Genomic DNA, 26,034 nt, shown 5'->3' with positions numbered 1-26,034 from the left:
AATTTGTAAAAGACAACAACGTAAAACATATACACGGCGTAAAGTGTCCACTGAACAAAGCGACTCGCTCCATACCGAGATATATGAGACTTGGTTGTAATAATGCCTGCCAAATGAGCAATTCTACTCTCTTTCATGTCGTAAACACCCCTGCACATTGAGGATTTAAAATGCAGATACAAAACTGTTAAAGTAAATGAACTAAAAAAATAGAATGATGATTAAAATGAACCTTAGCATGAAGGCCAGCAAACAAGCAAATATGGTTTGAAAATACAGTACAGCTGATGAAAGTCAAATATTTGGAGAGCGAGTTAAATCTTGCCCTCTCCATTGCAGAGCCATGAATTTTAAACAGTTTTTGCACAGAAACATGAATAAAAGAGGAGACTTGTGGTTGTGGGGTTTTATGGGCCCCCAATTTTCTTTACTTAAAAAAATCAGTCCAAGCTATTCAAATATGTGAATATCTAAATAATGCAGAAAATGTTCATCAAAATTCTTCTTCTTCAAAATATTACATTTAGGTAAATTTAAAAGAAGGCATACAGGCCTGACAGGGTGAATGAGCAAAGACAGGATGAGGAAAATACTATGTGAAGTGGACATAAATAGTCTCTTTGTCTGCACTTTTAGCTGACGTGATTGGACCATGGTCAGATGCGAGCGCTCAGGAAACTCGACCAGAGTATTTAACTTGGAAGGTCGAGGTGCCACGAGACTGCCAGAGTGCTCGAAGAACTAGCTCACCTCACCCGGCCTCCCATAAATTCTCACCCTCTTCAGTCCCTCACATGCTGCGACGCCTCATCCATATTTCACATTTCAGATGAGATCAGAATTTCGATACAGAACCGCGGCTTAATTGGAAAGTCATGCGAGTGAAATGTCAAAGCAGTGCAGCACAAGACACCAGAAAACAGACCAGGGGGCCTGAGAAAAGGGCCCTGGACAACCTCCCCCCCCCATAGCTGTTAAGAAAAAGTGTGCTTCTGAGAGTGTATCTTCAAGTCTGCAATTTGTATATTTCACATTATTTTTTATTTAAGTGAGTGCACTTGAGTTATGATGGATCAACAGGACACCCCATAAAAGGCCTCTTGTTTGAACATACCCGGAGTTATCTGAATCAGACTCTTGAAAGACAATGAAATGGGACAGGCAAAGTTTAGGACCATTTCCAATGTTTTTTTTGCCTCTTTGCAACCGATTCAAACTATTTGATCTCATGAGGGAGATATACGGTAGATTTTGTACTGAGATCCAACTCAAGCAGGCCATAGTTACCTGTTATAACAGTATAACATTTTTTTCTCCTCTGAAATTTGGCTGTGGTTGAAAGGTTTAACCTCTGGTTGGACAGAAAAAATAAGAAAACAAATGGGGGGGAGATGGTACCGAAGCTTACAAAATCTTTAAGTCAACCTTCCATTTGGTAGATTGACAGATGGGCCAACCTGTGGCCTTTTTTATCTTGTTATCTGGGATCAGATGGAGCAAAATGGAGGAGTGGGTGAGGAGGAGAAAGACACAAAGACAAAATAAAAGTACATTAGGGTGGTTAGTATGACATCATGCAGGTTGAAGGACTTTTCATTTGTAACTTAATCTTGTAAAGTGCTTTACCGATTTAGCAGATTACTTTATCATTACATATTTATGGGATTTGACACATGTGCACAGATGATGTGTGGTGTCTGCAGTAGATTTGAGATCATATTAAAGTGCAGGTCATTGTGTGTTTGCTTTTTAATATGACGAGGGCAACAAAGGATATAGACAAATATTATCATTCCTTTTAATGAACAAAAAAGGGTTAAGAGTAAGCATTGTACGTCTTGCAGCCATATCTGCAAATGCATTGTGTTTGGAATTTTTGGAGATACCAGATGGGAAGGGTGGAAGTGGCCACATGTTTTGTTCTATAATGTTGAATCAATTATTTAATGAATAATTGAATGTTTGATTGATGATTGTAAAGTCTCCTACAATGTTTATTTTTTCCGACATCGTCTGAAATATGAATGTAATAAACACCAGACAGCTGTTGCTGTAAACATGTAAAAATATATCTGTAAATAGATTGGCAGTCATACTAAATGATGCAATGTCACCTTGATGATTTGGTCAATTATATCGTGCAAGTGCTTATAAAATGGATCACTAAGGTGCAGTAAAAGTTCATAATTGTGAAGTTAGATTGTTGAAGCCTTCAGCAGTACATTTTTGTAAATCAACAGACATGAACCCACTTCTTTTCAGTTTTATTCATTTTCTGCGCTTACAATATTGAGTAAGTGCCTATGATTTGTTTTGTCTGTGCATAATTCAAAAAATAAATTGCTCTCTGACTCTCGATCTTTTTAAGGTATTTTATCGTTAATCCCATACAGATAACCTTCCTCATGCAATTGCTTTTGGATTGACATCCCTACCATTCCTTTGGTCACGCCGTCTCTTGTTGAACGTTGAGAGGCAGCATCAGATCCACCCTCTGAGTCCCAGTGCATCAGGCCAGCGGGGACTCTCTTGTTTCATGTGGTAACTATAAAACAAGCCCCAAGTACTTGCAACAATACTGCCCCAAGCCACAGCCACAGTTTCCCCCCTGAAGCACTTAACAAGGGACAATTACAAACTTGTTGCAGAATGATGGCTGCCTGCATTTGGGAGTTGTCAGATGACTCAAGTGGTTTGCAACACTTTCTAAGCTGAATGGGGTTTGAAATAGTGCTATTTGTCTAGGCCGCAGCGGTGAGGAATGCTAGCTCAGGAATGCTAAAGTCAATGTCAAAGAGTGTTGTATTTACGATTTAACAATGAAAAAAGCTGCCCGTGAAGAAAAACTACTTGATACATTCTCCACACTGTCTAGAAACTGTTTCAGCTTTGATGTTAGTCAAACGGGGCACACAGTCACAGGAGATAATCAAATCAGGCAACCTTTTGCTCACTTATCAAATTTTTCTGGCCTGCACTTTATTTGTAGATAATGGATTCTGGTGTGAAAAGAATTAGATCGATATTTTGTATTGCCTGGTGAGATGTTCCTAACCACATTAAAGAAACCCTCCGGTGTCACAACTTAACCCCTCGCAGGTATGATGTGATTTGTTCCCCCACGCGCTTACAGACGCAATCTGGTAGAGATCATATTTTTTTTCTTCATCTGCTTAGTACATGCCCTGTAAGGAATGTAACGTTGATGCATTGCTATTAGATGAAGATGGATTAGGTTTTTTACCATCTGACAGGCTCACTTTAAATCATCTCCAAAAAAAATGACTGCTATGCATCTTATCCTGTCCCTCTGAAGCATTCACATGTTCATACACACCTTTACTGTTAATGCACTTTTTTTCAACACACACACACACACACACACACACACACACACACACACACACACACACACACACACACACACACACACACAGACACACACACAAACACACACACACACACACACACACACACACACACACACACACAGACACACACACACACAAACACACACACACACACACACACGCACACACACACACACACACACACACACACACACACACACACACACACACACACAGTTAGGTCAGAGCTAACATGCAGCAGATGCCATGCAGGCTGTGGGAGAATGCAGAGCCGGCGAGCTGCAGAGGGAGGAAGTCAAGTGTAGTGTTTTTTACTCTCCTGCCATGCCACTTTTCTTTATTTTTTTTCCCAGCTTGGCCAGTCCTGTAGTGGCCCGTGATGCAGGGTCCCATGGGCCCGGCGGTGAAATAGTAATATGGACCATCTGACACCTGTCAAAACAGCCCTGTTAGTTGAGCGTCAAGCCCTGTCAGCTTGCAGAGGAAAGTGCTACGCAGCCTCTCAATTTCCCCCGTCCTACCCCCAAAGTCTCCCTCTCTCTTCCTCTCTATCTCTCTCTCTCTCTCTCTCTCTCTAACACTAGCTAACTCTCCCTCTGCATCTCTCACCCCTTCCACTCTTGAGTCTCTCACTAATTCCCTCCTTCTTCCCATCTATCTCTATTTCAAATGTTGCTCACATCTCCCCTATGCCCTGCCACTCTATGTTGCCCACTTATCTTAGTGTTTCTCACACTCTGCATATATTCACATAGCATACGTATATCATCATGCGCAAGTCTCAATTTCTGCTCATATCATTATCATAATTAAGCATACGCATCATTCATGCCACGTCTGATGCTAATACGAGCTGACGGTTAAAATGTCACATTGGTTTCTTTAAGTTCAGCCCTAAGATATTCTCATTATCATGTGTCTTCCTGAGTCAAGCCGCTCAGGAGACCAAATGATCACAGTACTCTCAACTGAATGATGTATTGTGGGCTTGTTATGGCAACACAAGCGGCATGTGAGATTCATGAATCAGGATTTGTTCACACAGATATCTAGAAAAAGTGCCACATTTGGCTGCGTGTTAAGCCTAACATTCTTCTCTGGCCTTGGTGTTGTTTTTACCCCTTATTTTATGCCCCAACCTCCCCTTTTCTCCTATAAACTTCCTTCCACACATCTGTCCTCTTCTTCTTGCGCTCCCCTTTTCCTCCCTCCTCCTCCATGTGCCTCATCTTACCACATCTCAACCACATTCACTTTGGTGACAGACAACACCACTCCCTACCTTCAATACAGCACAACAGTTCTCTGCCAGCAGATCAAGAGATGGAGTGGTGGAAGAGGAGAGGGAAAATCGGGCTCAGCGCCACAACTAGGAAACACGTCCAGCCACGGCCTGTGTCAGCTGAGCCCAATTCAATTACTATCCGCCCTATTTGTTTACATTGGATGTTTGCAATTGCTTTCCTTGTGTGGAACAGGAACTGGGAAGCGGGGGGGGGGGTTATTTTGTGTGGTCTGCCCTCTCCCATGTACCTCAGTCATTTTCTATTTAATATAACTGAAACAATAGAACAACGTTCAGGGAAATTCATATTGCACCCTGGTGGATTTTTTAGGCAAACCAACAAAACAACTTTGTTGATGCATTGCAACTGTTCCAAATGTCAATAAGGGGATATTCAAATGGTAAAATGATGCTTTGGTTCATTTCCATGGTTTATAAAAACAGATGTCCTCATACATTTCTGAACTCGACCATTGGATCGTACCATTGATGTTGATGAAGTAAAAGATTGTTTTTGAAAGACGGCCATCTCTTATTTTACTGTTTCAGGCCATTAAGTAGACAAATATGGTGTTTTTAGGCTAATGGTGGGTCTTCTTTTTTAACTTAAAAAAATAAAAGTAAGATGAATAAGGAAAGCACATGCCAAGTGTTACAGCAGGGTACACTTGTTGAAAGGAAATAGTCAAGGAACAAAATGAGAAATGAAGCAGCGAGCTCCCCCCTCTGCTTTTCACGTCTTATTAAAAACATACTCCTGGATAATCTCTCTCATATCATGCCAATTAAAAAGGCGAGCTGGAACTGCCACCAGAAAGAAATAAGGGCAAAGTCATTAGAATTCATAATGAGTCTCAGGCAGATGATTCCAATGTACCTTTCCTTTTCAAGTCTGTTGACCAGGTCTGTTGACCAAGGCTGAGGAGTGAGACCTCAAAATGATTGCAATGATTATGGCCCAGAATAACTTGAGATAACGCATGATCCACCCTCTTGTACATGAAGTTCAATACGGGAATTCAATTTATAAACTCTCCCACCTTGAAAGAATTAAAATTATATTGATATTGACAGTATGTGCTATGGCCTAGGGTTGACATTGAGCAAAATCCTGCACTTGATTGGATTTCTCTGTGGCATTGATAATGACTCACATGAGGCATGCTATTGAGGTTTTCTGCTTCTAATTTGAGCGCTGCCTGAAGCACCAGCAGCTGATGTTGATGTGTTTATGTTGCCTTGTCATTTTTTCTCTTGTGTCGGCTCCAAAGACAATCAGCGCAAGAATACGGTGAAATTTTGCGGCACCAGAACAGTTTGAGCGCCAGACACGTGCTGTCAATTTTCTTCATAAAGTGGTCTAATAAATCCTTTGAAAGGACAGTTATGCTTGATGTGGATTGTTTTAACAACAATGCTCCTTTGTAGTGCATCTACTTTCTTTATTCTATTATTCCCTCACAAGTGGCAATGTGGGCCAAGGGCTGAACATGTCTCCCATTAATTTAGGCCGAATGGGTTGCAGGAGAACTGCCGCCTGTTCATAAGCACCGGCAAAGGCGAAACAGTCAACGTTAGATTGAATGTAATTGCTTTGGTTCGACACACCAAGAACCATATGAGAGGTTTCACTTCCCCTGCTCCCTTTTTCTCTTCCCCTCACCAATAATGCTACTCTGCTCCTCTGTGAGAAGACATTATGTACCAATCTATAGCCGTGTTACATTTAAGTACCTGTATTTCTGTGTCGTTGGGATAATGGACCTTGGCATGTATTAGGTATATCTGATCCAAGTGTCTAAGATGGTTGTTGGAACAAGGGATGGGAATGGGTCCTAGCTAGCTTTGGCTGACAAAATTATAGGCGAGATAAAAATAAACAGCCCCCTGCACAAGTGTTGGGGAATAATAAGCATAACCCCCATCAAAGTTAATGATGTCGTATTAAACATCATTTATTGAGAGAGAGGGAGATAACAGCTGTGACATCTTGCATTTAGAGGAGAGATGGTAAACAAGATGTGGCGGTTGGTGGCATTTATTGGGCTGTGAGCAGATGATGGTGAGAGTGGGCGAGATGTTGAAGGGTCAATAAGACTCTAGGGGACGCTGAGTACAGATTGTAAAAGTTCTTTGATCCATAATAATGCTGTGCATGCAAAGTCATTTTTTATCCAGCCAACAGCCTGCAGCATGTGAAGGTATCTGTTTCCCGCTCAGAGTCAAACACCAAGGGCAATTGAATTAAGAACACCATTCCTATTCAATCTGTACAGTTATACCTCATATACAGTCAGAAAACCAACCTATGTAGCATCTGGTAAATGGACTTGTATAGCGCTATATCTCCGTTTATCACAGACTCAAAGCGCTTTACATTGTTTTTGTACACATTCACCCAGTCACACACACATTCATACACCGATAGCAGCAGCTACCACGCAGGGTAGGCTTAGCACTAGGGTGCTAAGCTAACTAAGCTAACTATCGGGAGCAATTTGGGGTTCAGTGTCTTGCCCAGGGACACTTCGACATGTGGCGGGGAGACGGGGGATCGAACCTCCGACCCTGCACACCACAGGCAAACTCCCTACCCACTTCGCCACTGCCGCCCCAAATCTTTTCCAGGTCATACATATATGAATGTTTATACCTGTGTGTGGGTAACCCGCAGACTGTGACCCGTTTAATTGAGATTATGCAGAGAATGTACAAATTAACCTATTCCATGGCAGATAATTCAAACCAGAGAGCCATTGTTTATAATATTAGATTTTTCAGACTGAATGCCTTCGTCAAATGGCGCCACTATGCTCTGAATGCACACACATAGTGTGTCCAGATCTCTGTTTCCTTAATTATGCTACAATGTCTGCAGATATCTAGAGCAACTGGGGTGGCCGCTCCGCTGTGTGGACCTGGTTCTTTGCGGTTCACCGAGGCCTAGCGGGGATAGTGGGGAAGGCCTGTGGACTGGGAGGAGCACTGGAGTTGATTTTGGCTCGAGCCACACATTTCTGAGATGAGCTGGACCCTTCACTATCTCTGCTACACCTGGCCCAAGACTCAGGAGTTCGGGCCAGAGGGACAGCATTCATAGCCCACACAGTCCGAAACCAACAGGTCACTTGTTGTGCTGTTTTATGCCATCCCAAGCAGACATTTTTTTTTAATTTATGTGACTTTTCCACTCATAAACTGCTATTAATGAGGAATATTCTCCAGCTTAAATTCGACTTGGGGCTTAGCAAACTGGAGGAACCAAACGATGATGTGGCAGGAGAACAACTTTCCACCTATTACATCATCGTTAAGGCACTCTGTGATGACCCCTCTGGTAGGACGGTCTGAAATAACAAGGTCAAAAACAAACATGGCTTCTTAGAACAGAAGTCAACTCCTCTCAGCTATAGTGTCTTTGCTTCTAAGCCAGGCCCCAAGATTGTGCCTTGGGGTCCAATCCAAGGTCAGCCACAAAAATGCCCGACTAGGGAACAATCCAACAACCTAATGTCAGCAGTTCACATCTTTTCCCCTAACTTCTCAACCTCAAAGGAAGAGAAAAAAAGTGTGAATTCTGCTACATCTACAGTCTTGAATTCTCCTCAGACATCAGGTTGAATTGTTTCCAATCCTATAATACTGTACCTCTCTACCATATCCCATTACCTGTCAGCTTCTATTTCGTTTTTTGGAGAAGAGGGCATATTATTTTCCACTTTAATGGCATGATCTCTCAACAGTGACTGTCAGCAGCTTGGAACATGCTTTACACGTTCACAGTTGTGTCCTTGCTTCAGTGGACAGGGCAGTAACAGGCTCCATTGAGAAAATGTCGACAAAATAAGTGTAAGAGACGATTTACAAATGTGTGAAGTGCAAAGAAAAAATGAAATTGTATCTTGGCACAGTGACATGGACGCATAAAAACAAAGAATTATTGGATTGCTGTGTATTGTTAAATGTTTCTGTCTCGTCAAGTTCCACAGCCTTGTTATTTGAATACTATTGTGAGTCTTTAGAGTAAAGGATCAAACAGATCACATTGTATAAATGCAGGGAAAAAATAACCAAATGTAGGTCGGATTTTTTTGTTGTTGCTACAATTAGATGCCATTGTTTATGCTAAAATATTTTATAAACATTATTACATTGTTATTAATATTATAAATATGAATATCTCTATTCCTTACTGACATTACAATTGTAATCACTGTATACATATTTTGATCAATATAATCGGTGTACATGTATTTACATTATTTAGTGTCCACTTATGGTTCACAGTTCCATTACTTAGAAGAAAAGTATGATAGTGTGGCCATGTTTGTCCCAAATCTTTTAGTTTCAGTGTACTGGCTAAAGGCAAAATTATTATTAATCTTTGATCCAACCCTAATCCGCTTAAAAATGTGTGGATGGCTGGGACACAATTTCATATACAGTATATTCTACTCACTGTATATGCAATTCTGCTTGTGTACAGCTGCATCACCAGTTTACAAATATGTTTCCCCCTAATATTGCATGATTGTTTTATATGCAAAGCAACTGGTGGCAACACGGGGTACTTCCTTTTACACGGCATGTTAGACCATCTTAAGAATCACATTACTGATATCCTCATCTCTGTGTGAAGATAATGTATGCATTACTCTCTGGTATCCACACACATTTAGTAAGAGTGAGATATTTGAAGTGTAGAATGTAGTTTTTTTTTCGTTTTCTGTCTCCAGAAAGAGCGCTGCTTCAATATAAGCACTCCAAGCAGAACACACTGGAGGGAGAGGATTTCTGCTCTAGAGATCTGCTCCAACATTTAGCTGCCTTCCCCAACACTGCTAATTAAGGGCCTTTGGTCCCAGGCCCAGAGCAAGTCATTCTCCACTCTACCATAGGGCCCCCAGGCTCTGTGGGCGTCAAGGGGCCACTGAAGAACTGTGTGGGGCAATGGAGCTACTCACAATGTCACATAGTGGGTCACTGTTTTTACCCAACTGAGCTCTGTCTCTTTATCAGCCTCCAACATCAGGGTCTGCTGGTCACACAAATTAAAGGGCAATTAAGGCATTGAAACAGCAGAGAGATCAAAGTAGACTACTGGAGGAGAAGCCACTCAGGAGAGTTAAGCACGTTATAAAGCAGCAATGGTCTGGCTTTATAGGATCCTGACCAATGAAAATACATCATATTGTTCCCTATTATTTCCAAGTGAAACAAAGAGAAGATTGTTTTAAAATGAGTCAGATACTGTTCAACCACAGGAGTTTGCCTATGCAACTCACTTGTTATTCCTATACAAGATATGCACATACACACTGTTTTTGTTTGTATTGGTGCAAAGAATAGTTCAATTCAGATGGGGGGATGTCTCAATCTTTCAGCTTGTCAAAGATGAGAGATTGAAAAGAGAAAAAGGTTGGATGGAGTAAAGTCTGCAGAGAATTCGACCGGCTCCCAGCCATCATTGAAATTCCGGTATCTCTGCTAATTTCCATCAGTATGACAGAAAAAGGGGGACGACAACAACAAACAACAGCTTTTATCATCTCTCGCTTTTGTTTCTCTGCCATTTGAGCGGCAGTAACTCACTGCCAATCTCAGACCAGTCAAACATTTTATTCAATGAAATGGGCTTCATGGATTAAAATGTAATTTGCTACAGTTAATGGAAATACGTTCTGTATAAATACGGGAGTGTTTATTGAGTTGGGATTTGGGGGGTGGGGGCTGGCTTCATACAATGAGAACCAACAGGTCTTTTGTATCGAGGCTGACTGATGTTTGCAGATGGGCCCTGCTGCTCTCAGGAGAACTAAGATAGCGTTGGCTAATTAAATTTTGGATACGTGTGTAACAGTATCTGCCTGAGTGCATGTGGCCTTGTTTACAATGAGTGTAAATATGCATTTTAAAGACGCAGGCATGTAAGTGTGTGTGTTTTTGTGTCCAAACACGAGTGCTTCAGACAGGTTTCATATGTCATGTATTCATTTGTTTTATTCTTATTGTCCAATTGTCCCACCAACGACCTTTTAAGAAACAGGTACACACCAAACAAATATCCAGGGACTGATTATAAAACATATAAAGTATTTGGTCCAAGTTTTTCTTTTCCACCATGACATGGGAAACATCAGTATATAGCTCACTGTGAAGTACAGCACTTCAAATCACAACAAGATTATACACACTCATTTTTTTCATCACCCCACAGATTACGTAAGAAATATGCCAAAGTTGTCCTGTGACTTCTGTCTGTGACAACCAGAGAGCGCATGCTGATATATGTGTATCTCACTCAGCAGATTCACCCCTAGAAAGTAAATCCCTTGAGAATGTGTGTATATATAGGAATGTGTACCATGGGTACAGTTGTCCCTCCGCCAGCAAATGTGTGTGAGTGGCTGCATATCTTTTTGTTGGGGTTAGTGTTTTGGGTAAATGTGTGTGTACACACAGAGGCTCTTCATGCTTTACCATTTTCCCCTATAGACCCGAGCAGCACATAGGCATTAATTTAACATAGCATGCACTCATTGGGCTTGCTCTGATATGTGGGAGCAATGTAACAGGGTAGGGGTTAGGTTATATCCACTGAGAGGCTGTGTGAGTAGTTTGACTGTTTGTGTGTTGGGGTTTGCTGAGAATGTTGTTGGCTCTGTGTGTGCAGATCAATCTGTCTGAGAGCATGTGTCAGTCTAAATAACTGGTGCACGTGTGTGTGAACATGCGTGTGTGTGTCTGTGAAGAAGCCACTTGTGGTATGTCTCGTCTTTCTGGCGCAGGGGGTTGCAGAATGCACTCTGAAAGTCAACAGAATTATTTCATGGGAAAAAAATTAGCAGCAAAAGCCTTAACCAATTCTTTCTGACCAAATATCTAGACCGCAGCATGAATTCAGATTTCATAAATTCCCACTGACATGTGAGACAAATGTAGAAAATGAGCAGAAATCATAATATGTAGAGTGCTACTATTCCATATTTCTCACAAATAACGAAATAATGATATTAGATTCAATTGAAATTCAAACTACTGCATTCAAATGCAGTGATTATAGAAAGCCCATGAGGAAACCTTGCTTTGAGGCCAGCGCAAACCCCTCTGCTAATGGATAGGGAAATTGATTTCTGGGCCAGGTCAATCCTTTAACCTCCTTTATTGATTCGAAATTGACCACAACTTTGTGCCCTAAACATAAATTAACACTCGCTGACGTGAAAACTCAATCCTGCATTAGGGAGGACTTGGCACGTGCTAAGTAATGACAGGTCCTCGGCATCCATCTTGAGATTCATAAAACCAGACACCAGCTTATTACATATTCAAGTGGCAGAGGGGGGATGAAAGGTTTCTAAGTGTTACCACTTTGGTCTTCGTATTGACTTATTGCCTGCTTAATGTTCAAACCTGCACTCTGTGTTTAACAGCGTCAGTGTGAAGGGAAAATCTGATAGGCTGGGCGCTCAGAACAAGACATACAATCCCCTCTATACATTTGGGCCCCTCATTCATATTTATGCAGGGCAATCATTAAGGAAAACAGATTTGTGAGTTGAGTTATAAACAGGATGGCCATCCTGACTGTACACAGTTATGCCATTGCAACACCCAGACCACTTTTGATCTGAACCCAATGTGTCTAACCATTAGGGAATGGACAGGGAGGCTGGGGCTTACCACTGGTAGCAACTCATGTGCATGTGAACACGGGGCTTAAAATAACGTTGTTAATAAAGACCTATGAAGTGAGGGATCATTGAGGTTGAGTTGGAAAAAAGGTGTTGAGGGACTGTGCTGTCCCCAGGGATGGCGGTTGGACTCAGTCTTTCAGGTTAAGCTACCAAATAGGTGCTTGTTACAGGATAGCAAGGGACGTCACAGAAAGCTAAACGATATGTACCTCAAGCCCGCCCTTACATTACATCGGCATCGCAGGCCTATCCATCTCATTGACAGGTCTGTGGCGTCAAGTGCCAGGGAGTGTGACATTGCTGACAGTGGAGTGAGCCCCCCCCCCAACACACACATACACACACATTACATGAGCCCCAGGATGTCCCCCTGACTCACATCTGGAGGGAGGGAGGGGGGGGGGGCAACTTGATCTGTATCCACAGCGTGGGAGGTCGAAGCAGGAAGGACGAGTGGGGGCCCTTTCACTTAAGCTGATCCCGTCCATGCAACTCTGTGGCACTTGCATATGAGGTCAAGATCGTAAAACCTCAGAATGTACAGTTGCTGGGGTTGCAGGGGATCTGCGGGGGGAGGGCCTGATTGCAAGGGAGGGGATTGAGGCCTATTTGTATCCCTTGGTGGGGTGACATGTTTGGGTGTTTGTGTGCATGCTTTTACATTATGTGTCACGGCTTGTCCTTTCATATGGGGCCAGGCCTAGAGAGGAGCTTTTCTGACGTAATTTGCCGTAGATGCAACCTCTATGATCTCTGTGCTCTTTGGAAAAAAAAATACTTGCAGTTTTTCACTCTGAGAATTTGAGTAAACATTAATGTGTGTGGGTGGTGGTGGAGAGCAGTCCATGGGCAGTTGAGACTTTGCCCAACCTCAGCTGACCATAACGGCCCCATTCATCCTTGTCATGCGAATGGCGTTGCATGCATGTGCGACTGTTTGACTTTCGCCTGTAATGAAAATTCCACATGTGGCACATGGTTGACGCTAGCTGTCGTCACTACTTACTGCTCATCCCGGTCTGAGGGGGCCATGCATATTGCAAACTCACCAAAACACACATGCAGTACATGACCCTGGAAAAAAAATACAAAAGACTTTTTATTTTCTCTTGGGAGATATAGTGACAGGCTAAACTGCTTATGCCAGTACTTCCAACCATTTTCAAAGTACTTCTCTTCCTCAACCATTAAAAAGCCAGCAGAAAACCTATCCAAATGTCCCTTCAACCTATTGTCCCTTGGATCTAAAATGAAGGCATCCTTTATCCTAAAAGGGATTACTTTTAAAGATAATAGTAACTTGTAAGTTTGTGGTAAGTGTCATCCAAACACTGTTTCAGAAACTATTTCAGAGACGTCAAAATCTTTTTGTCGATACCACTTTATAAATGGTTAATCAATGCAGTGGCAAGAGGATCACTTCACAGAGAGATGCATTCTATTGAGCTGCAAATCGACCAAAGAAAATAACCAACAAGTTAATGGCAAAAAAAAGGCTCAACATTGAATGTGACTGAACATTTTCTGACACAATGTGAACCAGTGTTCTGCAGGGCGGCTTTCGGAAATTACTTTGTGTTTTGGTATTCATCCCCACTGACTTCCTCTCTCTTCCTTTTCTCTGGCCGTCTTTCTCTCCGTGTGCTATTTAATAGATTTGTCTCGGGCAGCACAATGGGAGGAGGAATCGTTGTTAACATTATAACGTATCGATTGCTTCGACTCCATTTCCAACGGCCCTGTCAGACAGGAGCCATTACTCACAGCAGTCAAACCCGCCTCCTCCACACATACACGCACATCTCCTTCTCATGGCAGGCTGTGACAGTGCCTGTCTTCTATGTTTCACTATGTCCATGTCTGATGACCCCCTTTAACTCTCCTTGTATCCAGCTTCTTTACAATTTGGTCGTTTTCTTTCCCTCGTCTGCCTAAACAGCATGGGGACATGATTTCAGCTTGAATGGTTGTATTGTACAGTATGTATGCCACTCGAAATACATTTGTTGCATTGTTGATGCTGATTTGTATCTATGCACTGCAGTGTGGTGATGATACCCAGGTTCCCATCATACCAGGGAATCATTGTTTTAAAATAAAATAAATGTTGATTTGGCAATCTTATTAACCTGTCATCTAGAAGAACACAACACATAGTCACTTTCAGTATGGGAGCACATGCACGCAGTGAGCTAAAAATATGTCCGCTAAAGATAACCCATAACCCACAGCTGGAAAACAAATTAAATGACAGTAATTCAAAATCTGAAAAAACACAATATTACATGAACACGGGTTGGACAAAATATATTATGAAAATGATTTGGCACAGTAACAAGGAAACTGCTCACCAAAGTAAACACTAGCTGTCCAATGAGAACTGAATTCCATCAGTTAAGATCAAGGGTAAGGCTCCATATATCCACAAAAGTAAAAAGGGTAAACTGTGACACATGAAAAAGTGAACTTAGTATTGAGCAGTGATTTGTGATTTCTGACACTCCTAATCATTAAGCCTCACTGCCTTCATCCAGAATGTCAGTATGCGTGGTGCTACGTACAATGAGTCCCTTTTATGATTTTTCTACCTGTTTCCATTGCAGTCAGTGTTTGTACATAGACACTGATGACACTCAACACAACTCACAAAATAAGGCAGGATAAAGACAGGCTAGTTGCTCCTTCTTAATAATGGCTAACCAATTAGCTTTTCCCCATCTTGCAAAGCAGTTTCCATTACACACTCTCTCATTACCGCCATCACTACTGCTCTGCAACATAATGCAAATGCTGGAAACTATGAAGGCAAATACTTACCATGTAAAATGCACAACCTTCCCATGTAGTTTTGCGATGCAACACTCAATGGATTAGGCCTCCACAGAATTGCCACTTTAGGTACTTATAACAGTTATGCACGTATTTACACAGAAGTATAATTCAGCTTTTGTTCTGAGCATGGTCTATCAGTGATGGGCAGATATAGGATTAGTAGGAAAAGACAGAATTGTCTTTACGGGCTGCAGATGTCTCTCAGCTGTACAGGCTGTCAAGGATGCAACTGACAGGCTTGAAACGTCCAAAGACAATCGGCTTCAGAGGGACTGTCCAAACCAATATCCAAGGCAATGGATCTTCCGGATTTTAATGAGTTGCGATTGTTACCCGGCTACAGGCTTGACCTTGTTTAAAGGCCAAGTTGTGTGTGTGTGTGTGTGTGTGTGTGTGTGTGTGTGTGTGTGTGTGTGTGTGTGTGTGTGTGTGTGTTTGTGTGTCAGTATATATATGAGAGCCAGTCATGTAACGTAAAACATACTTTTCCCCTACAGACTCAGGGAAACCTACTATTTATTTTTTAAACATTTGAAAACATGCCTGTTCTCACATACCAGAGAACTAACTACTTCAGATCCCAGCTCTCTGTCCCATTGTTCCAAATGTGTTCCAAAATATAAAAGCCACCCAGCAGCCAGCAGTGGATCCATCACAATGGGCGAATCCAATTGCCTTGGCCTACTCTGTCCCTGCCCATTTGATGACCTGGCGAAGATTGATGAGCAGAGCACTCCAGGGTCAGAGAAGATACCTTCTTTGCCCCACCACCATGACAGTGAAAATGTGTCTGTGATCTTCAGGATGAAATCTGTGCTCTTTCTTTCTGCCGATTCCCCTTTTTGAATGATGGTATGGAAAATGGAGAGTGAGGCCTGATACTTAAATATCAATTTCCCGGACGGTCACGCATCACCTACAGGTTATCTGTCTCCTGTGTTATTCTTCTGTGGTTTGATTTAGTCCAGGCACCTACGTTTCACAGCACTGCTGTTTGCGAAATTTAAGTTTTGGACTTCTCTTTTGTTTACTGATTTGCCCCCCCTCCCCCTTGTTTGTCTGGAAGCTGTTCTACTTTAAATACTTCATTATTTTCCTACAAACTCACAAGCAATTTCTGTGAATGGAGTCATTGAGCACAATTTTCAGCATGATGAAATACAATTGCCATCGTGTCTTTCGGTGTCAGTCACACATGGCTTTTTGAATCCCCTCCTCTCAGCTGACTCACTAAATGTTCAGTCAAAGATACTGTCCATTTTCAATGTGCTGGATCATAGTGTACCGACAGTTAACTTTTGTCTGCTTGATTGCACATTGAACACACTGTAGCACAGTTGGGCCTCACTCACGCTTTGTTATGTCAGTTAGTCTACTATGCCTTGAGCCAAGAAGCAATTCACGTTAAGTTTCACATACATTTTTTTAATGTTTACTGTGTGCACATAGGCACAAACATAGGTATTTGTTATTTGTTTTACTGTGAGATCATATTTAGTGTGAGATTGTGGTTAGACTTATAAGCAATTCTAAGCAAGAATGTTAGCATGTGTGTCCCTAACACACATTTTCAGCTCTTTGAGAGGTGACTGGGGCCCCGGCGAGAGAGGACCAGTGCACGTAGCAATCACTTGCTCGCATCCTATTCGGAGATAATTAAAAGGCAATGAAAAAGGAAACACTTTCTCTGCTGTTGAAAAAGCACCCACTCTCAGTCTCCAGGACATGTTCTGGTGCACATCTTTTGTGGACCTCGGCCACACAAAAGGCTGAATGAGTGACTACGCAGCAGGGTTTGAATACTGACTGGCCCACTGAACAAATCACTGAACACATATTGAAAAACAGTTGGTGGAACCCCCCCACTCCCCTCCCCCCCCCACACACACACACACAGAGGAAGCAGTGAGTTGAAAACCAATACAACCATCCCAAGAAGGAGTCACAGCCCAGAGAAACAGCTGATTCAACAAACATGACATTGGAATTTTGTCACACAATCACTCAATGGAGGAAGAACATGAGATGGTCCCTGGAAAGCCTACTGAGTTGACCTTGAGTCAAGTTTTTTTCTTAAATTTTCAAATCATCATATATCATTTGGTTATATTATTTATTTACCTTTATATGTATATATTCTGTCAGTGGATGATTATTTTAGATGCCTCCTGCATCGTAATTCAACACAGCATCTGATTTTCCCCTGTGCCAAGGTGATTCATCACACTTTGCTGCATGCCCTCGTTTGATTATACCTACACTATGCCCTGATGCTATTTAGGAGCATCTGGTAAGAATACAGTCACAGGCACAGACTTACCAAGCAATTACAGGATCATTCTCACATTACCTACTTTTCTCTTACCTGCCTCCTGCCCACTCCGTCTCCACAACTCTATCTTTCTCTCAAACTTCTCTTCTCTTCCCGTCTAAGTCTTCCTTTCTCATTAAGGTTGTTTTGTGTCTCTTGCATATTCTGCTTTCCCATCTCTTATCTCCATGTGCTTCAACACTCCCCCCCCCCCCCATCTCTGCCTGTCATCGTATATTCTGTCTACTTTGTCAAGCTATCACCATAGCCATACATGGTCTTCCAAAAGAGGGCCAGACTGCTCTCCTTGAACTGGAGGGTGGGTCAAGAAACTAATTTGTTATTTGATTTTTGAAGCTACCCAGGCCAGTCACTGGCCCCGACCCTGTGTGAGTCGTGTTGAATTTAAATCACGGCTGAAGTATTAGTCAAGTAATAATGCAGGGTTGTCCCTACCTGAGGGACAACATGTGAGTGCCGGCAGTTCCAGTCCTGACTGCATTGTGAGTAGTCCAACTTACAATGTGTGTGTGTGTGTGTGTGTTCAATTGGAATCCAGGACATATTATGGAGGCATCATGGCCGAGACGTATTGACAGTCTCCAGAAATGCACACTGCATAACATGACATGCGACCACACATACAGTACAGTGCAAACTGACTGCTTATGATAGGGTGTCTGTGTCCGTCTACATGTGTTTGAAAACACAGAGTGACAGAGAAAAAGATCAGGCGATGTACAGATAAGTAGGAGTATTTTTGTGATAGCCCTCAGGCAGGGAAAGTGAAACCGATCATTATTTCGATTTTGCAGGAGCCCACAGTTGTATGGATGCTAGCCATGAAGGTCTTAGTGAATCAATGTGTGCTAAGCCAAGATGCACATACTTTCATTTAGTTATTTTGAATTTGGGCAAGTTAAATACATTGTATTTACGTAGATGTTTAATAAAAATCAAAAACAGTCAAAGAAAGGAGCTAGCCATTTTTCCTTCTGTTTCAATTGTGCTAAGCTAGCACAACCAGCTGATGGTCGTCTTAACAGAAGGGAATCGGGAAAGTATAAACTTGTTTCGCTCTTTGCTTGAAGCATGAAACCCCTGATTATGTATGGGACCTAGTAGCACCGTAAATATCCAATCCAAACTAACACCATGCTAATTTCCAAAATGTCCTATCTTCAATTCAAAACGGTTCACCGTTGTTTTTTTGTAAAACATTACCAGTGGTCTGGGAAGCACATTTGGGGATACAGCGCCATCTTAAAGCATCTGCTTCCATGAGCTTGTTATAAGGCCCTGTTAGGAAACTGGTTAACCTTAATAGCTCATCTTCGATAATTAGGGAAACAGCAAATATTCCTCTGATCGGAGACACATTGTCAATGGATGTCCATTATTTGGTTTTAAAATGCAAGGCTAAAGAAGATAGTTTCAATAGGAATTCATGCTCTTATGATCGAAATGTGGAAGCAGCAATGACAGACTAACTTTGGAATTATAAATTCCAAAATAAATTTTGGTTTGCGTAAATACTGTGGCTGCTGACTTTGCTATGTTTCAGTGTGTTGTTTCAACAGCTAATAGCAGTGTATCACCTTAGTTACTAGTACATGTCAAATATTGGATTTTGCTTAAATGTAGAAGTGTGTTGTTTAGAATATTGCCTTAAACTGAATATCATAAATTAGGTTAGGTTAGGTTAGGTTCAACTGTATTGTCCCTGTGGGGAAATTTGTCTTGGGCACAGTGCATCATTGCTTTCGTACACAGAGTACAACAGAACAAAACACAAACACAACCAGACAAACTAACATTTAAACATTGAGAACATGGAGCTTGATATACTTAAATGGCACTTTGATGTAAAGCATAAAATAAAATACAGTATGGAGATAAAGATAAAGTACCAGTGTGCATTGCACTAGAGCTTATGGATAAAGTGCTTAGTTCTAAAGTGCTATGTGCTAAAGTGCTATGTGCTAAAGTACTATGTACTAAAGTGCTAACCTATTTATTGCACATTATTCTATTGCACATTGTTCGTCAGCTTAATGGAGGCTGGGACAAATGACAATTTAAGGCGGTTAGATTTGCATAGCGGCACCCGGAGTATTTTCCCTGATGGCAGGGTTTCATATTCAGGGAAGAGTGCAGGTGTTGTGAGTTGGAAATTATTTTCTTTGCTTTTTTCCTAACTGCCTGCTCATAGATGCTCTGAATAGGCTCATATTCTTTCCGCCCTACGATTTTCATTACCGTTTTATGCATGCCGGCCAGTTTGTTTTTTAGCTTAACGGTTAGGTTGCCAAACCATGAGGTGATCCCATATCTAATGATGCACTCTACAATGGCATGGTAGAAAATCATCATGATGTGGCTGCTTACGCCGTACAATCGTAATCTTCGCAAAAAATGTAGCCTCTGTTGCAGTCTATTGCACAGGTTGTCAATATGTGTATTCCAGCAGAGCAGATCAATGTGAACCCCTAAATACTTATATGAGGATACCTGGGTGATTTCCTGATTTTTGATGACCACTGGCTCATGGTCAGTCACTTTCCTCGGATCCAAAACAATTTCCTGTGTTTTGGTCACATTTAGAATGAGATGGTTGGTATCACACCACTTAATGAATATGTCTATCTCATCTTGGTACACAGAGGGGTCCATATCCTTGTGTAGAAGGCCCAGGAGCATGGTATCGTCCGCAAATGTCACCATATAATTGTTAGGGTGCACAGTCCTACAATCATTGGTGTACAATGTAAACAGTGTTGGTGATACAACGCAACCCTGTGGGACTCCTGTGTTGCAGTGTTTGGTGTCTGACAGTGTTCTGTTGACCTTCACTTGCTGTGTTCTGTTCGTTAAAAAAGAATAGTACCATTTGATCAAAGTGGTGTTCACACTCATGTTTTTGAGCTTCTCTAAGAGTATGTGAATTTGCACTGTATTAAAAGCTGAGCTGAAATCAACAAATAAAATTCTAGCATAAGCTTTTGTGTTTTCAAGGTGCTTGGAGATAAAGTGCAAGATGCAAAGGATTGCATCGTCAGTACTGCATTCCTGCTTATACGCAAACTGGTACACATCTAGCTTTGGCTCGACATCCTTCATGAGCAGTGACATGAACACATTTTTCAAAACATTTCATAACAATCGAAGTGAGAGCTACGGGGCGGAAATCGTTGTTTACTGTGGCACAGGGCTTTTTAGGCACTGGAGTTATAATTGACTTCTTCCACAGAGCTGGAACTGTGTGAGTGTTAAGTGACTGTTGGAATATTGGACACCATGCTGTAGTGAGTTCCTCTGCACAGCTTTTGAGCAAAAAAGCTGGTAGGCCATCAGGGCCTGCGGCCTTGCCCGTACGTACTCTACTGAAGAGACGGCGGATGCTGGTCGGGTTGACTTCCAGGCAGCAGGTGTCATCAGTGTCTGGCAGGACTGCAAAACACTGTCACACTCCTGAGAGAAGTTTTGACAGTCGAATCTCAGGTAAAAGTCATTCTGCTCGTTTGATTTTTGCCACTTGTCAAGGGTGATGATTTGTTTCTTTGCAGGGTTCATATTAGTGACTGATTTCATTGTGTCCCAAAGTTTTTTTGTATTTGACATTTTGAGGTTATATTCCATTGTTTGCCTATGTTGTTCTCTTGCATTAGTGAGAAGTAGTTTGAGTTATTTTTGGAAAACTGACAGTCCTGCTCTGTCTTTACTTCTAAAGGCCTGCTTTTTCCTATTACAGTCTTTTATTTATTTTGTTACATAGGGTTTGTTATTGGGGTAGACTACAATGTTTTTCTTGGGAACCACATTGCCAACACAAAACTGTATGTAGTCCGTTATAGTTACTGTTGCCTCATCTAGTTCGAGTGCATGGAACAGAGACCAGTCTGTGCACATGAAACACCCCTTTAATGTTTCAATAGCATCGTCTGACCACACATTAACTGTTTTATGCTCAGGTTTCATTGATTTAAAAACAGATTTATATGTGGGTATTAGATGTATGGTGTTGTGATCCGAGTTGGAAAGGGGGGGCTTTTGTTTTGCTGAGTATCCTCCCTTTATATTGCCAGGTTTGGTTCAGAGGTTTTCGAGGAAATTCCTTTTGGCGCAACTATACGAGCTCAGACACTTTGTGACAAGTAATACATGAACAGTGTTGTTGTCTTGGCGGCCAAGACACACAGGGCCGACAGACTGCGGGGGAAAGTGCGATAGTCTTGGGGGGGCCCAAGGCAGAGGGGGGCCCATCAATTTTTTTTTTATTTTTTTTTTTAAACAAGCTGAATGTGGGGCCCCGATCTTCGAAGGCCCTGAACAATGCCATTCCAAAAAAAGAAATAATTGACTGGCTCATGATAGGCCCCTGACCCTTGCAAGGAGATCAGGGGCCTGCGCATGACTAAGGCATGTGTGCGGGAGAGTAAGCAGGAGCAAGCCGACATTGAATTGAACTGGTGGCGAAAATAAACGCAGCGATGTTTCTATGGGGATATTTAGCTGTACAGAAATAAGTGCTGGCAAAGCTACAACAGTTTAAGACTCCACATCACTGTGGCAACACGACCTATCTATCAGCTCAGAAAGCGCAGAGAAAAGTATGATAAAAAATACATGAAGTTTCAGTAAGTTTAAAGAAGTGCCACACTGTTACTGTCTTTGAAATGCGTTTAGACATTTTAAGGGGAAAACACATTGTATTTATTATTCAAGTATTGAGTTATTTGTAGAACAGCATGCTAGTATAGGCCAACAAGATTTATTTTCTGAATTTTCAATGCTGCTTTATTTTTACGTTTTAAATTGGGAAAGACATGTTCCAAAACGACCAATAACCTCTGCATTTAAAAATAAATCAAGCAAGTAGGCTAATAATAACCATTAATGAATCATAGGCTATCGCACCACAGTAGGCCTATTCTGCCCTACAAAGGCAAAAGACCTTAACTCACCAGAGTGTAGAACTGAGAAAAATGAGTTCAAAGTTATTTTGTTGTCCTGCCAAATCAGTTGTAGGTAGATACTTGAAAATTTGGCATGTTATTGTATGAAAAGGAAGTTATTTATCCCCCAAAAATCTAAAATTTTAACTTGACCTTTGACCCTTATTCGGAAGTTACTGTACTCTGCCTTTGTATTATCTGCGAAACAATAATGGGTCATGCAAAGGCAAAAGACCTTAAAGGCCTACTTCACCGGTTTGAATATGAAGGTGAATTGAATTCTGAGATCCTATGTAGTATAAATGTGCAAAGAAAATTAAAATCGGTTCATCCTAGCCTGAGAAAAGGCAGAAAGAGTGTTTTTTTTAACCCTATATTTCTCCTTCTCGTGACATCACAGAAAGAGAAATATAGGGTTAAAAAAAACGTACTTGTAAATATTACTGTGATGTCACAGTAAAAGACATCACAGTAATATTTACAAAGTAAGTTTTTTTTTTTTTAACCCTATATTTCTCTTTCTGTGATGTCACGAGAAGGCCTTTTCTCAGGCTAGGATGAACCGATTTCAATTTTTTTCGCACATTTATACTACATAGGATCTCAGAATTCAATACACCTTCATATTCAAACCGGTGAAGTAGGCCTTTAACTTCTATTCTATTGACAATTTGGATTTGTATCACTCTATATCAACATTTCCTGTTATAACAATGATAGCATTAAGTGAGTGGTGTCTTGTTAGGCATAATACTACACAAATTGATTATATAAAAAAAAATAATAATAATAATGTTATGGCTAAAATTATTAATTTTTGGAAAATTTAAAAAAAATTATGGTTGTACTTATTTGAGATAAAATAACACTTAAAAGTATCCAACTATATTTCTTACATTTGAAAGGTTGGATGTCAGTAAAATGTATTCTCTTATATGCCATTTATAATTTTCTGATAAACGTATAGGAATATGTGTTTGATGCCATTATGTGCAAGTTTTCTAGAGTCAATGAAAAACACTGCGTTTTTGATGGAATAGAAAATGTATGTATATTTGTAAGAGAGAGAGAGAAGAGAGAGAGAGAGAGAGAGAGAGAGAGAGAGAGAGAGAGAGAGAGAGATAGAGAGAGAGAGAGAGAGAGAGAGTCCGGATTTCAGGGACTTAATTCTTCCCACAACTATTCTAATAGGCTACTCTTTATAATTATGAAAAAACATTTTGTAATACACACTTTCACAAACACATTGGTGTTTGGTTAGGCCCCACTTCATACCCTGAAAATCCAGAGATAGCACGAGCAAATTTGCGTTCTTGTATGAAGACATACTTTTAGACTAGGCTACATAGATGTTTAAAAGTGGTATTCAGCAAGTACCGTGAGACCAAAATCACTTTATGACAGCTGATCACTTTATGGCACCGCACCGGAAAATATAGGCCTACAAGCCAGCGAATGGACTAATAATACTGATAACTCTTTGTGGATTTAGACAATGGATTTTTCTACTCGGTGGATATTTTTTTGCCATGGATTTTGACCAGATTTCAAGAAAAGGTAAACTGCGATCTAGGATCTGGATTGGTTTATCGTTCAGGCTATGTTTTCTCCGAGCCAGGGAGGTGTGTCTTGAGGCATCGCCATCTCGCTCGCGTTGTTTTCAGTCAGTGAGTGGACTGGACTGTCATTGGCAGGCAGCTTATTAGCCTACTTACTTTATTGAAGTTAATGTGTGTGTGACAGAAGTAGGTTGACCAGATGTCCCGCTTTGTGCGGGGCAGTCACGCATTTCAATTACTTTTGAGACGTTGTCCCACATTGTTAATTACAGTGAGCCCGCATTTTTAAATGCATGTTTTATAATCTGGCATGTATCCGATAGCTGTGTGGAGACAGCAGTCTTGCTAGTTGCTACTGGAGCGCTGCCGAGCTCAGTGGTGGGCTCTGTGAAGGTGCTGTCCACCTTCCTGTTACTTCAAAATAAAAGCCAACTCACGTTTGTCCAGTGAAATGCTAATGTGATGGCAGTGAAATGCTTTTAATGTGGAAGCGCAGAAGTACTTCAATTACATGCAATACACAGGCAAATCACCGTAACTCCAGCGCTGTAAACAGTAACTCCACTGTGGTGCTTTGTAAAACCATGGACATATAAAGAAGTAAAACAAAGGCAGAGCGCCGTAACTCAGCCGTAACTTCATCCGAACGTTCCATAGCGACGCAAAAACAAAGCCAAAGGACCGTAACTGATGTTACGGTCTTCTGCCTTGGCTTTCCCTCTGCTTTTGGAAGTTACGGCAAAAACAGTATCTTATTTTGATAAGAAAACAACAGAATTGACCCAAGATATTTGTTCACATGATAAAACTGATGGCCAGTGTTCCAAAAATGACAAAAACTAATTTTTGAAAAAAATGAAGTTACGGTCTTTTGCCTTTGCACGGCAGTATTGTCCACAATAATCACAGCCCCCCCATCCATAAAGGAACTTTAAAAAGTGTAATTTGCACTTGATGTGCATACACACGTGTATGGTCTATTATTTGCATTTAGTGTGTCTGCATAGTATTGCACCAACACAGTAGAAGTTTTATTTAATTGTGTTTTGTACTGTCTGTAAAATTGTACCTGCACATAGCAAACAAAATTGCACAACTGTAAGGTCTGTTGTATTTTTGTAGCATCCTTTGAGCCCTGGCCAGTGACTACCTTGACTAAGACATTTTCTGAGGGAAACACTGGTGAAAGTAATGATTTGGTCATTCATCAAATAAAATATTGTGGAGTTGTCTGGCTCAGAGAGCCATGTGTATTGTAAGACCGCCTTTCAGGGGGCCCATCAGTACTTTTTGTATAGGGGCCCAGAATTTGGTGCTACGCCCCTGAAGACACATGCAATGCTGATGCATGCAGTCATACAATCTGTAAAGCTTTTATGGTCTGTATTCCTTAATTTGGTTGGATGTTGTTCACAAATTGTTCCATCGTTGTTGTTGTTATACTTATCTTTTTGATCAAAGGCTTCAATCTTGTGAAAGTGATTCAACATTGTGAATCCAAAATAAGCAATAGTTTCCACAATTGTCTTTTGCCCATGTGACATACTGCTGCTAGATCCACTAAATGATCTCTTCTATTCAGCTGCTGAGGTCCCACACACCTCTCCTGTCTTTCTTTCCCCTTCTATCCATCCGGTCCTTCCTCCTTCCCCCAAACACTCAGCATAGGGGTTGTGCTTGAGTGAAGCATTATAATAGCTCAAGGAAATGGCCCTTCTTGAGAAACTTTCAGGGAGCTGTCAAAGGGAGAAGATTAATGCCTGGCCAGGCTCTCCAGGGGACTGGGGACCCACCCTCCACACCCCCACCTTTCTCTCTTTCTTACCCATTCCTTTCACACCCCTCCTTCTCCTCCCCACTCATCATCTGCACACAGCCAACAATGGCATGTCCCACGCAAACGAAAGATTCAGTAACAGAATCAGTCTAAATACCATGCACACATTCATTCAGTTTAGTCTTTATCCCACAGTTAATATTATGTTAGAAAAGTGCTTTGAGGACAATGCAGCATGGATGTGCTC

Source organism: Ammodytes marinus (genome assembly GCF_949987685.1).
Source record: "Ammodytes marinus genome assembly, chromosome: 8".
In the NCBI taxonomy this organism is placed as follows: Eukaryota; Metazoa; Chordata; class Actinopteri; order Uranoscopiformes; family Ammodytidae; genus Ammodytes; species Ammodytes marinus.
This window is presented reverse-complemented; position numbering follows the sequence as displayed.